This window comes from Macaca fascicularis, chromosome 8 (assembly GCF_037993035.2).
Source record: "Macaca fascicularis isolate 582-1 chromosome 8, T2T-MFA8v1.1".
Lineage (NCBI taxonomy): Eukaryota > Metazoa > Chordata > Mammalia > Primates > Cercopithecidae > Macaca > Macaca fascicularis.
The window spans coordinates 67,287,675-67,304,220 of NC_088382.1; the positions used below are offsets into that span (position 1 = coordinate 67,287,675).

Genomic DNA, 16,546 nt, shown 5'->3' on the forward strand with positions numbered 1-16,546 from the left:
GCCCTTGATAGCAGCCATGGGAGCTGAATCCTGCAGAGCAAGACAGGTAGAGTTTCCCAAGGTATTAGGGGCCCACACCTCTGTCAGTGTTGCCTGGATATGAGACATGGAATCAAAGGATATTATTCAATGACTTTCTCGCTGGGTTTCGGACTTGCATGGGGCCATTAGCACCTTTGTTTTGGCCCATTTCTCCCTTTTAGAAAGGGAATATTTACCCAATGCCCATACTCCCATCGTATCTCGAAAGTAACTGACTTGTTTTTTATTTTACAGGCTCATAGGCAAGGGACTTACCTTGTTTCAGATGAAACTTTGAACTGTGAACTTTTGAGTTGATGATTAAATGAGTTAAGACTGGGGAATTATTGAGAAGGGATACGTGTGTTTTGCAATGTGAGAGGAAGATGAGATTTGTCGGGGGCCGGGGTCAGAATAAATGGTTTGGATCTGTGTCCCTGCCCAAATCCCACATCAAAGAAAGGCCTAGTGGGAGCTGATCAGATCATGGGGGTGGACTTTCCCCTTGCTGTTCTCATGATAATGGGTGAGTTCTCACAAGATATGGTTGTTTAAAAGTGTGTAGCACCTCCCACTTCACTCTCTTCCTCCCGCTCCAGTCATGTAAGACACGTCTGCTTCCCCTCTGCTTTCTGCCATGATTGTAAGTTTCCTGAGGTCTTCCCAGAAGCAGAAGCCTGTACAACCTGCAGAAGTGTGAGCCGATTAAACCTCTTTTCCTTATAAATTACCCATTCTTAGGTAGTTCTTGATAGCAATATAAGAATGGACTAATACATCCTCTGAGCACCGCTTGCTTCTCCAATGTCATCTTCTGATGTTCTCCTCCACTTTCCTGAGCTTTCCTCATAATGAAGTACCTGGGGCTCCCCCTCAACTTGTTGTCTTCCCTTTTACTTCCCAGCATTTGTACCCATTCCTCTCTCCTTCGAATATTCTCCCTGCCTCCTCTTTACCCCAGACACATACTCTGATTTTGCAAGTTGATTCAGACGTGTCTCCTCCTTTTGAGAATGTCTCTGATGCCACCCTTCTCCCACTCCAGAGCAGGCAGGTACTCATCCTAGATTTTCCTATAATGCCCTGTGCTTAGCAATTTCACATAATAAAATTGACTAAACACCTGCTAAACATCAAGTATTAATGATAAAAGGGTGAGGAAAATAGGACAATGCCTATCCCTTCATGGAGTTCACGATGTAGCAAAAAATAATCTCCTACGCAAACACAAATTCACTAGGAAAACAAAAGTACAGGACTCACTACATACACTGCACTGCTTTTTTACTTGTCCAGCTCTGCCTCTGGACCAGCTCTGTCCACTACAGTAGCTACTAGCACAAGTGTCCTCTGAGCGCTTGAAATGTGGCTAGTGACTCATGATAAAATACCATATCAGATATCTTACGTTGCAGAAATTATCAATAAAATTAATTTTACTGCTTCTTTTTAGTTTTTTTATGCTCTACTCTAAGGATAGCAACTGATGTTTTTTCATTGTATCCCCAATACCTACCAGAGACTTTGCCATAGAACAGGACTCAAGTAGTTAAATAAAGGCATATGAGTCCAAAAGACAGACAAGGACTCAATTTCCAGGCAATGGTGCCCCCTAGATGGGAGAGGGCAAAGCTGTGCTTGAAGGTTACTCAGGCCACTGGGAGAGTAACAGATCAGGGCAGTAGGAAAAGCATTCAGGGAGAGGCTACCCAAAGATAAGGAAAATGGCTGGAACCTGTGCTTCAAAAGCCATTCGGGGCTAATTCTGGACAGCAGACACTGTGGAAAAGCCAACCAGGGAGATATGTTCTGCCTCTCTCTGCCAGATTTCAGTCTTCTTGCCTCTGATACTCCTGTAGGTGACAGAGTGATCTCATCTCTAAAGGAGTTTGGCTTAACCGTGCTAAAAAAAAAACCATGAGGACAAGGCTGGGTGTGGCAGCTCACACCTACAATCCTAGCACTTTGGGAGGCCAATGTAGGAAGAATGCTTAAGGACAGGAGCTTGAGACCAGTCTGGGCAACATAGTGAGACCCCCAACTCTACAAAAAATAAAAATAAAAATTAGCCAGGAATGAGGGCATGCACCTGTAGTCCTAGCTGCTTGGGAGGCTAAGGTGGGAGGATTGCTTGAACCCAGGAGTTCAAGGCTGCACTGAGCCATGGTTACACCTCTGCCCTGTAGACTGGATGACAGAGAATGACCCTTCCTCTAAAAACAAACACACAAACAAACAAAAAACAGGTACCTGGAAATGGTGGTATATTTCAATGTGGAAAGCTGATCACAGACAACATGTACTTAACACAAGTGAACTCTGTCAAAATTCTTCCCATATTATGTCATGAGATACACTCCTCCCTGATCATTTACTGCATAAAATGTCTTATAAAAATATGTCACATTATGGAATCTTCTACCTTTGTTACTAAAGGGGAAAGAGTGTTTTCTGAACTCAGGGAGGCATGCATAAACATTAACTGTTGCTTTTCTACATTGTTAAATAGATTGGAAATAGAGGTGAGGTAGGTGGCGGAGGTAATTTTTAATTAAAATTGTAAGCAGGAAGAGCAATTACCTCCCTACTAAAAAACATGCCCTTCAATATGGTGCATATTTATAGATAATTAAGATTAAACTTGGTCAGGAGGGGAAGCTAGAATAATTGTTTAAGACTGCATGCTCATAAGTGGGAGTTGAACAATGAGAACTCATGGACACAGGGAGGGGAACATCACACACTGGGGCCTGTGGTAGGGTGGGGGAAAAGGGGAGGGAGAGCATTAGGACAAATACCTAATGCACACAGGGCTTGAAACCTAGATGATGAGTGGATACAGCAAAACACCATGGCACATGTATACCTATGTAACAAAACTGCACATTCTGCACGTATATCCCAGAACTTAAACTAAAATTTTTTAAAAAGACTGAGTGCTAGTAAAACTCTCATGCCAACTATATTTGTAAACAGCACAGGAAGACCTAGCTAGAGAAATGAGATAAAGAAATAAAGGCATTCAAATGGGAAGGGAAGAAGTCAAATTATCCTTGTTTGCAGATGACATGATCTTATATTGGGAAATACCTAAAGACTCTACCAAAAAACAGAACTGATAAACAAATTCAATAAAGTTGCAGGATACAAAATCAACATACGAAAATCAGTAGCATTTCTGTATGCCAACAGTGAACAATCTGGAAAAGAAATCAAGAAAATAATCCCTTTTACAATAGCTACAAATAATATAAAATACCTAGGAATAAACTTAACCAAAGTAATGAAGGAGCCCTACAATGAAAACTATAAAACATTAATGCAAGAAACTGAAGAAGACACCAAAAAACGGAAATATATTCCATATTCAGGGATTGGAAAATTCAATGTTGTTACTATGTCCATACTACCCAAAGCAACCTACAGATTCAATACAATCTGTATCAAAATGCCAATAATGTTCTTCACAGAAATATAAAAAATAATCCAAATATTTATCTGGAACCACAAAAGATCCAGAAAGGCCAAAGCTATCCTGAGCAAAAAGAGCAATACTGGAGGAATTACATTACCTAACTTTATACTGCAGTGCTACAATGATCAAAACAGCATATACTGGCATAAAAACAGACACATTGGCTAATAAAACAAATAATTCAGATGTAAATCCACACATTTACCATGAACTCGTTTTCAACAAAAGTGACAAGAACATACATTGGGAGAAAGACAGTCTCTGCAATAAATGGTGCTGGGAAAACTGGATATCCATATGCACAAGCATAAAACTACAACCCGATCTCTTACCATATACAAAAATCAAATCAATAAAGATTACAAACTTAAATCCAGGACCTCAAGTTATGAAACCACTACAAGAAAACATTGGGGAAACTCTTCAAGACACTGGTCTGAGTAAAAATTTCTTGAGTAATACCCTATGAGCACAGGCAATCAAAGAAAAAACTGACAAACGAGATCACATTAAGTTAAAAAAGCCTCTGCCCACCAAAGGAAATGGTCAAAAAAATGAAGAGATAATCCATAGAATGGGAGAAAATATTTGTAAACTATCTCTCTTTCAAGAAACTAATAGCCAGAATACATAAGGAGCTCAAACAACTCAATAAAAAAATCTAATGATTGGATTTTAAAATGGGCCAAAGATTTGAATACTCATTTCTCAAAAGAAGACATACCAATGGCAAACAGGCTTATGAAAACGTCATAAGTCTGTTCAGTCATCAGAAAAATGCAAATCAAAACTACAATGAGATATTATCTCACCCCAGTTAAAACGACTTACGTCTAAAAGACAGACAATAACAAACGCTGGTGAGAATGTGGAGAAAAGGGAACCCTGGTGCACTGTTGGTTGGAATGTAAATTAGCACAACCACTATGGAAAAGTTTTCAGTTTCCTCAAAAAACAAAAAATAGAAATATCATAGAATCCAGCAATCCTACTGCTGGGTGTATACTCAAAAGAAAGGATATCAGTGTATCAAAGAGCTACCTGTACTCCCACGTTTACTGCAGCACTATTCACAATAGCTGAGATTTGGAAGCAACGTAAGTGTTCATCAACAGACAACTGGATAAAGAAAATGTGGTACTTAAGCACAACAGAGTACTATTCAGCCATAAAAAGAATGAGATCCTGTCATTTGCCACAGCAGGGATAGAACTGGGGATCAATATGTTAAGGCAATTAAGCCAGGCACAGAAAGAAAAACTTTGCATGTTTTCACTTATTTGTGGGAACCAAAAATTAAAACAATTGAACTCTTGTAAATAGAGAGTAGAAGGATGGTTACTAGAGGCTGGGAATGGTAGTCAAGGTTGAGGTGGGAGGTGGACAGTAGGGATGGTTAATGGATACAAAAATATAGTGAAATAGAATGAATAAGCCCTAGTGTTTGACAGCACAACAGGGTGACTATAGTCAGCAATATTTTATTGCACATTTAAAAATAATGAAAAAAGTATAATTGGAATGTCTGTAACACAAAGAAAGAATAAATGCTTGAGGTGAAAGATACCCCATTTACCCTGATGTGATTATTTTGCATTGCATGCCTATATTAAAATACCTCATGTGCCCCATAAATATATACACCTAATACGTGCCCACAAAAATAAAAAAATAAAATTTAAAAAACAGCACTGGAATCTTAGAGCAATGAAAAATAACAAAGCTTGAGAGTCTCCAGGAAGCAAAGGTGTCTATCTATCAGGCCGAGATCTGCAAGCAGACCAGGCACTCACCTACACCTGCTCCCAAAATGAAAATTGTACTCAAGCTTGGAGAGGCAGGAAAAGGCAACTTTACCAGAACTTTCATGTGAAAACTTTAAACAAAGCCAAGAATCTAATGGATCATGAAGACCTGAGCAGGACCTGCACAGCAGCTTACATCTGGCCAAACCTCATTAATTCTGAGGAACCAGGCTAAGGCAGACATTCAGTTTGTAAAATAAGTTTCACAGAGTAGGTTTTTCACAAAAACAAGAGGTGAGGATGTGTCTTAAGTATTTCCGAGGAAAATAATTGTTTTCAACCATTTCAAATGTGTATCAGTCTGTTCTTACATTGCTATAAAGAAATATCTGAAACTGGATAATGTATAAAGAAAAGAGGTTTAATTGGTTCACTTTCTGCAGGCTGTACAGGAAGCATAGCAGCTTCTGGGGAGGCCTCAGGGGACTTTGAATTGTGGCGGAAGGCAAAGCAGGAGCAGGCATGGCCGGAGCAGGAAGATGGAGGTGGAAGTTGATGCACACATTTTTTTTTTTTTTTTTTTCAGGCAGGGTCTCACTGTGTCACCCAGGCTGGAACGCAGGAATGCAATCATGGCTCACCGCAGCCTCAACCTCCTAAGTTTGAGAGACCCTCCCACCCTAGACTCCCAAGTAGCTGTGACCACAGGCACATGCTACCATGCCCAGCTACTGTTAAATTTGTTTTGTAGAGAAAGAGTCTTTCCATGTTGCTCAGGTTCATCTCAAACTCCTGGGCTTAAGTGATCTTCCCACCTTGGCCTCTCAAAATGCTCGGACGACAGGCATGAGCCATGAGCCACAATGTTCAGCCAAAGCTTTTTTTTTTAATTGTTGTATTAGTTTTTATTTCATATGTTTCCTTGAATATTATTGGCCTGTAGACCCTATGAATAACTGAATCCACAGATGCAGAGAGCCAACAGTATATAGGGAGAGAAAACTCTGGACGTGGGCATGTGAAGCTGCCACAGAGGTCACCTGAGAAAAGCAGAGAAGACCGTGACAGGAGACGCAGCTTTTGGCATTGTCTAAAATGTTTACCACAGGGATATATTCATGTACGACTTATGCGGGAAAGATGAATAAGTGATGAACAAGAAGACAGCTCTGTGGAATAAGAAGGAGTGGTACATGAACATGACCTGTCGGGCTGAAATGCTGTTCCCCAGACTCTGTGCATCAGCCACAGTGGCCATCAGAAGCTGGGGACTCATAAAGCATGAGAAGGTCGGAGGCCCAGGGAGATGGGAAATAACAACCAAGGAAGGAAGGCACCTGGTGGGGAGGTGACCCGCAGCACAGGATTGTCTGCAGGGCATGCCCCAGGGAAGCAACACCTCACCTCTCCTCCACTTCAAGTGCTAAAATATGCCTCCCTCCTTTCCGCACAAGCTGTTTCTTCAAAGAAGCCCAGTAGTATTTTTAAAAGACAAAAGTGGGAAAGAACCCCAAATACTCAACCTAGTGGAGTAATCAGGCAAACTCTGCAGTCATCTGATGACCTCCAGACAGTGGCTTACTGCGCCTGAAGTGGACGGTGTCACAGCGTATGAACAGAGAAGTGAAAAAATGAGCCATGTAGCTCTAAACCTACACACACTATGAGTCAACACCACACAAACAAGGAGAGCCTTCAAACTCCTGAAGCTTAAAGACCCAGTGCCAAGAGACACCCCCACAAAGCCTGTCTCTTGGGGGCATCAGAGGAAACACCCAGTCTCTAACATGGGCTTCACTGGGATCCTTATTTTAGAGAGAAAAAAGAATAGATGATAGTGAACTTCAACTCTGTCAAACAGCTTCTCAACCTGATTTTAATTTAGGGGGAAGAAAAGCCTTTGGGACTCTGGGGCAGTGGAAAAAGGAATGCCACGTTTTGGAAAGACAGCCACTGCATAGCAGCAGCAGAAACCTGGCCGCACAGGGGGTTCTGGGCAAGGCCCACCTGGCCGCCATGGAATCCTGCTCAAGGGAGAGCTACAGAAGCACAAGAGGGTCTGGCCCAGTGTCCCTTGACACCCGCATTACTGAGCTCTGAAATTACACCAGAAGGTGACAAGAACATTACTGATGGGCAGTGGGACATGGAGAGAGTGGAAGGACAGTGTGTGTCCACACCTGGGTCAGGCCCTCCAGCCCTGGTGATTCAGAAGGCAGCCAAGCCCACAGTCCAGGAAGGTGCCCTTCAGCTGGGTGTGAGGTCAGCCTTCCACATCTTCCCGGTCCCAGAGGACAATGGAATCCTAAGCCAGGCTGATTTCCCCAGGAAACAAGGCTCAAGCCACATTAACTTCACTTTGGTAAAATAAACAAGGGAGAGCAGATGTGAGATAGCTGAGTTTTCCTTCTAAATCCTGCATGAAGACGCAGAGAGCTAGGACTTTGCTTCCTGAGGCAAGGGAAGTCTGCCTGGAGACGCCATCATCACACCATGTACTGGGGCTTCTGTCCTGGTCAATGTGCTGGCCTCTGCCATCCAGCTGGGCCCACATTTGTGTCCTGCATGTTCCTTTAAAAAGTATGTCTTGTGACTGTGAACAGAGGCTTTAAGCAAAAGGTGCATTAAAAGTGGGAAATCCCGTTACTAGATCCCTTTGGAGAAGAATGTGTCGGTTACAAATCACTGGTTCTGGATTCTGGAATGAGACTGCCCTGGTTCTAAATCAGGCTCCACTTACTAGCCACAAGACCTCCAATAAATGACGTTATCTCACTGACTTCAGTTTCTTCATCTATAAATTGGGAACAACAATACCTCCTTCATAGGATAAGATCACCAGTGCGTATGTGTCTGGCATATAGCCGGTACTCAATAACTACTACTGATTATTAGTGTCCTCTGGTTCTCAGAGAGGATAGGTCTCTATATGCCAATTTGGTAGCTGTTAAGAACACACTGTCCCTGCAGGACTGTCCCAATCATTAGGATAAGTACTCTTCATGTCTGACAATAGTTATCATGAGGAAAATTCTCTAAGAACAAAATGACTTTACAACTCATACCAGCCTTTCATTTCTACTCATGTTTTTTCCATCAACATTAAATTTTTCAAAACTTTAGTCAGGCTTAGTGGCATGCATCTGTAGTCCCAGTTACTCTGGAGGCTGAGGCAGGAGGATCACTTGAGGCCAGGAGTTAGAGACCAGCCTGGGCAACATAGTGACACCCTGTGTCTAAACAATTTTTTCATTCAAAACTCTTCCTGGTGTGCTCATGTATTTCTCTGCAACTCCCCACAGGCAGGGCCACATGGCAAATGGCAGGGCGGGGTTGTTTGGTCAAACTTGGCATCTCTCTTTGACACAGCGTTAAAGGAGCAGGGCATGAAACCCCAAGTCGTAAGTGCAGGGGTGAGTGGGAGTGGCTACCAAGGCGTCCACCCATCTCCTCCTGCCCTATCTGGAAGCTTCCTTGGCTGAAGGAACCCCAGGTTTGCCCCAGGTTTGCCCCTTTCACTCTTGAGGCACTGCCAGTGGGGCATCTCCCCTGCACGTGGCAGTCCAGCCAGGCAGAACTCTGTCCCCTCCCGACAACACTCAGCCATGCTGTTAAAGTAGGGGGCAGCTTTGGAGGTCTTCCAGTGCACGGAACAACCTCCAAAGCTCCCAAGAACTCCTGGGGAAAGAAACACACCTACTGTGCCACTCAGGACAGCTCATTAGCATTTGAGAGAAATAGTTTTAAGTTACCTAGAATAGTAGATGTGTAGTCTAAAAACACACCGAGGTCCTAACTCAAAGTAACATATAGCAAGTTACACTCCACAGAGCACTTTAACTTCTATTATCTTTTTTTTTTTTTTTTTTTTTTTAAGATGGAATCTTGCTGTCTCCCAGGTTGGAGGGCAATGGCATGATTTTGGCTCACTCCAAGCTCCACCTCCTGGGTTCACGCCATTCTCCTACCTCAGCCTCCCGAGTAGCTGGGACTACAGGCACAGCCACAATGCCCAGCTAATTTTTTGTATTTTTAGTAGAGACGGGGTTTCACCGTATTAACCAGGATGGTCTCGATCTCCTGACCTCATGATCCGCCCACCTCGGCCTCCCAAAGTGCTGGGATTACAGGCGTGAGCCACAGCACTCGGCCACTTCTATTATCTTTAATGCAATATTTATACCCGCTTGTGAAGTCACCATCAATTTTCTCAACTTAAAGGAGGAAAAACTGACCCAAAGAGTTTAAGTGACTTGCCCAAAGTCATTTATTTGACTTTGAACTGACAAGGAAGTTCATCAGTTAAAGGCTGAGAGAGCCCCAGCAAACTGAGGAAGAGCAGAGGGCAGCTTCCAGAACTGTGTTTCCCACCCCTGATTCCCAACAGCCTGGCTTCCGGAGTGAGGAGCACTGGCTTTCTCTAACATTTGAGGAAATAATTGCCTCTCATTCCTCCTGCTCCCCATGCTTCCTTTAAACCCTCTTCACTAACCCTGGCCCCAGCTAAAGGAACATGTGACTGCTACTTCCACAGAGTGCTATCCACCTCTTCACCAAGAAAGCTGCTGGGGTCCTCTCCTCCACCCATGCCAGCTCCTGGCACGCAAGAGCTTATCAGATGGCTCCAAGCATGCTAGCATCAAATGTTCACCAGGAGCATAGGCACAGCCCCCCAGATCACCCTGGGTAACCCACTCCTTGTCCCAGAATCTTCCCAAGGGCCAGGGTTTGGGGACAGAAAAGACTAGAATAGGGGGTAGGGGGAAGGGTCATCACTTGCATGTGTCCATGTTACACAATCCTAGTTTTTCAAAGCACTGCTATCTTTAGTCTTGCTATTTCTTCAGCATTCACGTCTCGTCTCAGTTCCTGTTTCCCATCCAAAATACTTGGCCCCATTCCCTTATGATGGAATGGGAAGCAGAGAGGAGAAAAATCCAGAATGGGGAAGGGAGAAGAGAGGCAGGAAGGAACCACCAGACTTGCTGAGGAGCCACACAAAGTCAATCTCTGTATGCAGCAGGGATTGTTTTCTGAAAAAGGAGCACAAGGATGCAAACAAGATCACGTGACATTTAGAGCCTGCAATCCCAGGAACGTCACTAAAGGGCATGAGGACCCCATCAGCAGGCACAATGAGCATGGACCTACACAGTCCAAAATGCTGAGTCCTAAAAACAAAGACGACATTTAATGCTGCTATGTGTTTAATCTGAGGAGTGAAGGGAAGACTGAGAAATAAAGATAGAAGGCATAAACCATAAAAGTGAAGCTTGTCTGTTTCTTAGCCAGAATGTTGTTTATATGGCTCTGATGACTTGGGGAACACCAGGGTCCTTGGTCTCACATCAATAGGATTAACAACACAGACACACAAGGAGTGGTTTTAAGGAGCAAAAAGTTTAATGGGCAAGATAGGAGGAAGGAAGAAGAAAACAGCTTCCCCCTACAGAGATAAAGGGAGGAGGGATTCAATCAAAGAGAAAACTCTGTGTGCAGCAGAAAAGTAGTTGATTATATTGGGATGCTGGAGGAGGTAGTATCTGGCTTGCCTAGGGTCCAGGGGATTGGTTTGACCAGGTATGTCATTTACGCAGCCTGTGAAAAACCTGGCCCTCCCACCTCAGCTCTTTAATATGCAAATGTAGGTCGCCATGATGTTCTGAGCACATGGTGTTATCTGGAGGTAGTCATGACACTTGGTACACCTTGGTGACAAGGAGAAGATGGCAGAAATTATCATATTGAGTGAACCCAGTTCCAGATGGCTGGCATTTGCATATCAAAGCTTGCTGGCCTGGCCCTTCAAGCTGCCTTTTCTGTTAGAAAAGAGATGGTTTGGGGGTTGTTTCTTATTACAGGAAAATTTCCAAGAACTTTTACCCTTACTATCTGCTTAAAATAATTTCTTTTTTTTTTTTTTTTTTTTTTTTTTTTTTTTTTTTTTTGAGACGGAGTCTTGCTCTGTCACCCAGGCTGGAGTGCAGTGGCCGGATCTCAGCTCACTGCAAGCTCCGCCTCCCGGGTTTACGCCATTCTCCTGCCTCAGACTCCCGAGTAGCTGGGACTACAGGCGCCCGCCACGGCGCCCGGCTAGTTTTTTGTATTTTTAGTAGAGACGGGGTTTCACCGTGTTAGCCAGGATGGTCTCGATCTCCTGACCTCGTGATCCGCCCGCCTCGGCCTCCCAAAGTGCTGGGATTACAGGCTTGAGCCACCGCGCCCGGCCTTTAAAATAATTTCTTAATAACTCCTGTATCATTTCCCCCCACAACAGAAGTGAACCTAACTGCTTTAGGGGGTGTTTGATGATGATTCTTTCTGGCTACTTCTGGTTGAAAAGGGATTTCATGTGGAGGAGCAGCAGTTGGGCCTTCTCCTGAGGTTGGTCTAAGGGTCCTCAGAAGAATGGCATGTTCATGTGTGGCTCTGCTCGCAGCATCATTTGGAGTTTGATCGCTTCTAGATGAAGAGATAAATTTTACAAGAAGGTTTAAAATATAGGGTTAGAAGATGAGCATTAAGATTTATCACCATTAGTGGGGGTCCTATAGACCATAAATAAGTTTGATACTTGTTAGTTACACCAAGGGATTGCAATAACAATTTGCCTTCAATAGATATCGCTGTACGTTACCAGAAACATTAATATAAAAGTAACTTTTTCCTAGAGACATTTCCCCCCTGACTTGCCATTAGAGAATAATTTTAGTCTTATGTCATTTTTATAACTTGCAATATGATTGGCAGAAATACATTATTGGGTGGTTAAAAATAACTTTAGTGTTAATTTTGACAATTCCTTTCCTTTCATTATTAACTTTTTCATGACTTCACGGACACTCTCACAAAATACTTAAACTTTCTGACTTGTCCTAAACATTCTTCCTTTAAACAACAAGTCATTTCCTTTTCGGACAAGTATTTGCCATACAAAATCCTTTTTTATATACAATTTATTTTTTATAACCTCCTTTTTATAGCTTAGAGTGCATTATATTACCAGCCTTTAGTAAAAAGTCCTATTAAACTTAATGATAGCAAAACTTTTATGCTTACTTCTTATCCATAACTATCTGTCCTGCTGTAAGCAAAGCAACCTTGAATAAATTTTTCCTGCAATAATTAATCCTGTTATAAGGATGATAATTAGGCAAAATATTACAGCATTTAGAATTTACAACCAGGATTGCACATTGTGGGTGCCACAGCGTATAGTTCTATTGCAAATAGTAGACTGACTGTAACAATTTCCACAAGCGTGGCATAGTAAAAAATTTTTGCTTAAAAATTTACTTGCCAAGATATACCATTTCCCTTTGGGGATTTCCAAGGTTACAAATGCAACCCCATGTACAAATGAAGTTTGCCTGCAAATATGCATTAAAATTTTCTAATATTTGGTGGCAAGTTTTGAGAGGAAAGGGCAGAAATGACAAAAAGTATTTGTTGAGGTAAAGGTGGGACTGACTAAGATGAGTAGCCCTCACTCGGTTACTTATCTTTTATGATTTTTAGTTTGAGATTTTCTGTTTCTCCACATTGATATTCAGTTCTTTCTTTTGGGCTGTTGGGGGTTGCTCCTTCAGCTCTTCAGGCTTTGACTGGAGTGTGATGTATCCAAGAGTTGATTCCTATAAGTTTTACTGCTGAGAGGGTTGAAAGAAAAACAGTGTAGGGCCCTTCCCAGCTTGGCTTACAGAAGGAGAGAGGTAAGAATTTTTACTAATACCAAATTTCCTGGGTTGAAGAAACGCGGTTTTATTTTCTGGGGTGAGGTTTTGCTACTTGTAATTCTTGTTGGAAGAGAGCTAGAGAGGTTACATGTTTAACCAATATAGAGAATTTCTACCTAAAAACAATCTCTGAGTGCATTGATAAGATTTATCCTTTCCCAAGTGAAAATCTTGGTGAAGGATTTCAAGGACCTTTATTGGCTGGAGGTTGGTAAATAGAATTTGCCATCCTGACTATAGCTATCTTGAGGGCTGAAAAGTATGCCCTTGAGAAGTGGCCTATTCTATTTTTACAGGAGAATGCTGAGGTTTAATTTCTTTTATGGAGCCTTTTTAGAATAGAAGGGGCTTGAAACACGTTAATGCCTTGAAGCTTTCATGCCTTTGACTTAGCTGCCTGATTAGCTAATGTATTTCCTTTGGCTATCTTATTTTTATTTCTTTTTTTTTTTTTTTTTTTTTTTTGATGTTGCTTACAATGCATCTCTGCTATTTTTTTGTGGAAGAAAAACTGAGGATAATAATCTACTAATTTCCTGGTGATATTTTATAGGAGATCCATTAGTGGTAAGAAAATGCCTTTCCTTTTAGATGGAAGCATGAGTATGGAAAATCAGGAAAGCATACTTGGAGTCAGTATAAATGTTAGCTACCTTTCCCTCATACTTGGAGTTAGTATAAATGTTAGCTACCTTTCCCTTGCTTAATTTAAGTGCTCTTTTAAGAGCTACTAGCTCTTTGCATTGGGAGTTATACCTGATGTAAATGACGAGTTAATGGGTGCTGACGAGTTGATGGGTGCAGCACACCAACACGGCACAAGTATACATATGTAACAAACCTGCATGTTATGCACATGTACCCTAGAATTTAAAGTATAATAATAAATAAATAAATAAATAAATAAAAATTAAAAAAATAATAACAACAACGACAACAAAAAGAAAGAAACCAATCACAAAATACCTCATATTACATTATTCAATTTACAGTAAATACCCATAGTCGGAACAATCTAGAAGGACACAACGTAGATTAGTGGATGCTCAAGGCTGTTGGAGAGAAATGGGGGATAGGGACTAATAGTAGCTAAAGGGAAAGGGTGTTCAGTTTCATTTTGAGTCAATTCTAAAACTGAATATTTGTAGATAACTGTGACTATACTAAAAATCATTGAATTGTATACTTTAAATGAGTAAAATGTATAGTATATGAATTGTATCTCAATTAAGCTGTTTAACAGATAAACTCAAAATAAACAAAAATTTCTTTGAAAAAAAAAAGAGCTACTAGCTCAGCTAACTCAGTGCTTATGTTTGGGAAGAGTGACTACTGCTTATCCTGCCTTATGTACTTCTTGCTTTACCAACTAAGAATACAGTGATCCTGCCACATGTTGTGGGCTATAAGCAGTTGAATTATTTCCTAGGGTTAACTTGGAGCTTTTTTGACTAGTAGAGGTATAATGACAATGGCTTGGAAGCGTGTGTAAATAGGTCCTCCTAACTACAACTAAGGTTGAGAAAAATATTGGATTAGAGTTTTTCCTGAGATGCCCTTTACAGTTGTGCTATGGGAAGAGGGGAGGCCTGGATTATAGAGGAATGAGAGAGACTGGCTCTCGTGTCTAGAAGGAGGTTTACTTTTCTTCCTTTAATTTCCAGAATCACCTTGGGGCTCCTGTGCTATAATGGCTATTTGAGCCTCTGGAGGCAAGCTTGGAGCCCCAGGACCCGTCAGTTTTGCTGGACCATCTGTGAGACTGGTCCTGAACTCAGTGATCCTCTGGGGCAGTTCCATTTCCTGTGGTTTTTGCCACAGCCTGGACAAGGTCAAGGTTTCTTAATCTTGCTGCCTGGTCATTCTTTCTTAAAATGCTCTGGCCTGCCACACCAATAGCAACTAGCAGATGCAGCTTGGGGATTCTGGACTTTACAAACCTGCAAAGCTGCTGCTAGAGCCTCTGTCCTTCTCCTGAGCTTTATTTCCTTCTTGTGGGCTTCTCCTGGACCCCATTATAAAAGACCAAAGTGACTGCCTTTGAGAGGGTCTCTAAGATACTCTCTGGTCATACAGCTTGCTTTTGTAGTTTCCTCATAATATCGGGAGCTGCCTGCGTAATACACTTGTCCTTCAGGAGGAGCTATTCCTCAGCTGAATTAGGAGGTAAGGAGGTGCACTTGATTAGTGCCCCTCTTAGCCTTTCCAGAAAGGCTACAGGATTCTTATCTGGCTTTTGGTCCATAATAGAGAGTTTAATTGTGAGGTTTGGCCCTGGTTTTCTGCAGGCCTTCTAAAATGCATATGAAAACGTGCTTTCTTTCCATTTATTTCTTGAACTATTGGGATTCCATTTAGAATTGTTTACCAGAACTGCTTACCTCTCTATTGGGAATGGTGTTTCTGCTATTTCTTGACTTTCCCTATCTACTTTCTTCCCTTTCGGTGTATTACAGGAGATATATTGCTCATCTTCAAGATTATCTGCTGCTTGCAGAACTATTTGCTTTTCAGCTGCAGTGAGGGTCTGCTTTAGGAGCAGCATAGCATTCTGCCATGTGAGATTAAACACCTGAGTTAAACTTTGGAAAGCTTCTATATACCTATTAGGGTTTTTAGAAAATCAGCCTAAGTTTCCCTTTATTTGCCCAAGGTTTTGTAAAGAGAAGGGAACTTGAGGGGGCCTTAACTAAGGGGAATCCTCAGATGGTTCCCCTGAAAGTTGCTTTTTTAATTTTGGGAAACTGTTTTCCCTGGCCCTGCCTGATATGACTGCTAAAAGAGCTGGGTTGATCTACAATGCTTGCAAAGGTTTAGTAAAAATGTCATGCCCTTGTGTGAAAGAAAATGAGTTGCTTTTTTATTTAAAGTTCTGAGCTTAAGGAAGTTCCAGTGTTTCAGAGTGCACTCCAGAGGGGTGAAAGCTGGAGATAATTTATTACCCATTTAGAAAAAGAAGTGAGAATAGGCCAGGTGCCATGGCTCATGCCTGTAATCCCAGCACTTTGAGAGGCCAAGGCGGGTGGATCACAAGGTCAGGAGTTCGAGATCCACCTGGCCAACATGGTGAAAGCCCGTATCTACTAAAAATACAAAAATTAGCTAGGCGGGGTGGCATGCACCTATAGTCCCAGCTACTCAGGAGGCTGAGGCAGAAGAATCACTTGAACCCAGGAGGCGGAAGTTGCAGTGAGACAAGATCACACCATTGCACTCCAGCCCGAGTGACAGAGTGAGACTCTGTTTCAAAAAAAAAAAAAAAGAAAAGAAAAAGAAAAAGGAAAAGAAGCGAGAATAACAGCATCCCCTTAGTGTCTTTCCTTTCTGTATGACCCAGAGTGGAGAAGGAGACAGGGAGCATCCTCTGAATGTTTCCCCTCCCTGTCTTCTGGATCCCAGTGCCATGTTAAATGTGCCTCCCATGGTAGTAGGCATGGTCCTCCAAGCCATTGAACCAGATGAACTAAGTGATGGGGCTAACCATGCTTACCCATGCAAACTTAGCTTAACTGCCTTGTGTGATTTCCCTTTGATTTCCTAAAGCCTGTGTGGTTTTCCTGGCTCACCAA

At 42.1% G+C, this 16,546-nt stretch overlaps 2 long non-coding RNA genes across 4 annotated transcripts in view; one reads left to right on the plus strand and one right to left on the minus strand.

Annotated features, from left to right (window-relative positions):
• LOC102128875 (uncharacterized) overlaps positions 1-16,546 on the plus strand; it is a 196,242-nt gene that overhangs the window by 140,394 nt on the left and 39,302 nt on the right. The window lies entirely within an intron of this gene.
• LOC123575203 (uncharacterized) overlaps positions 1-16,546 on the minus strand; it is a 30,231-nt gene that overhangs the window by 12,744 nt on the left and 941 nt on the right. The window lies entirely within an intron of this gene.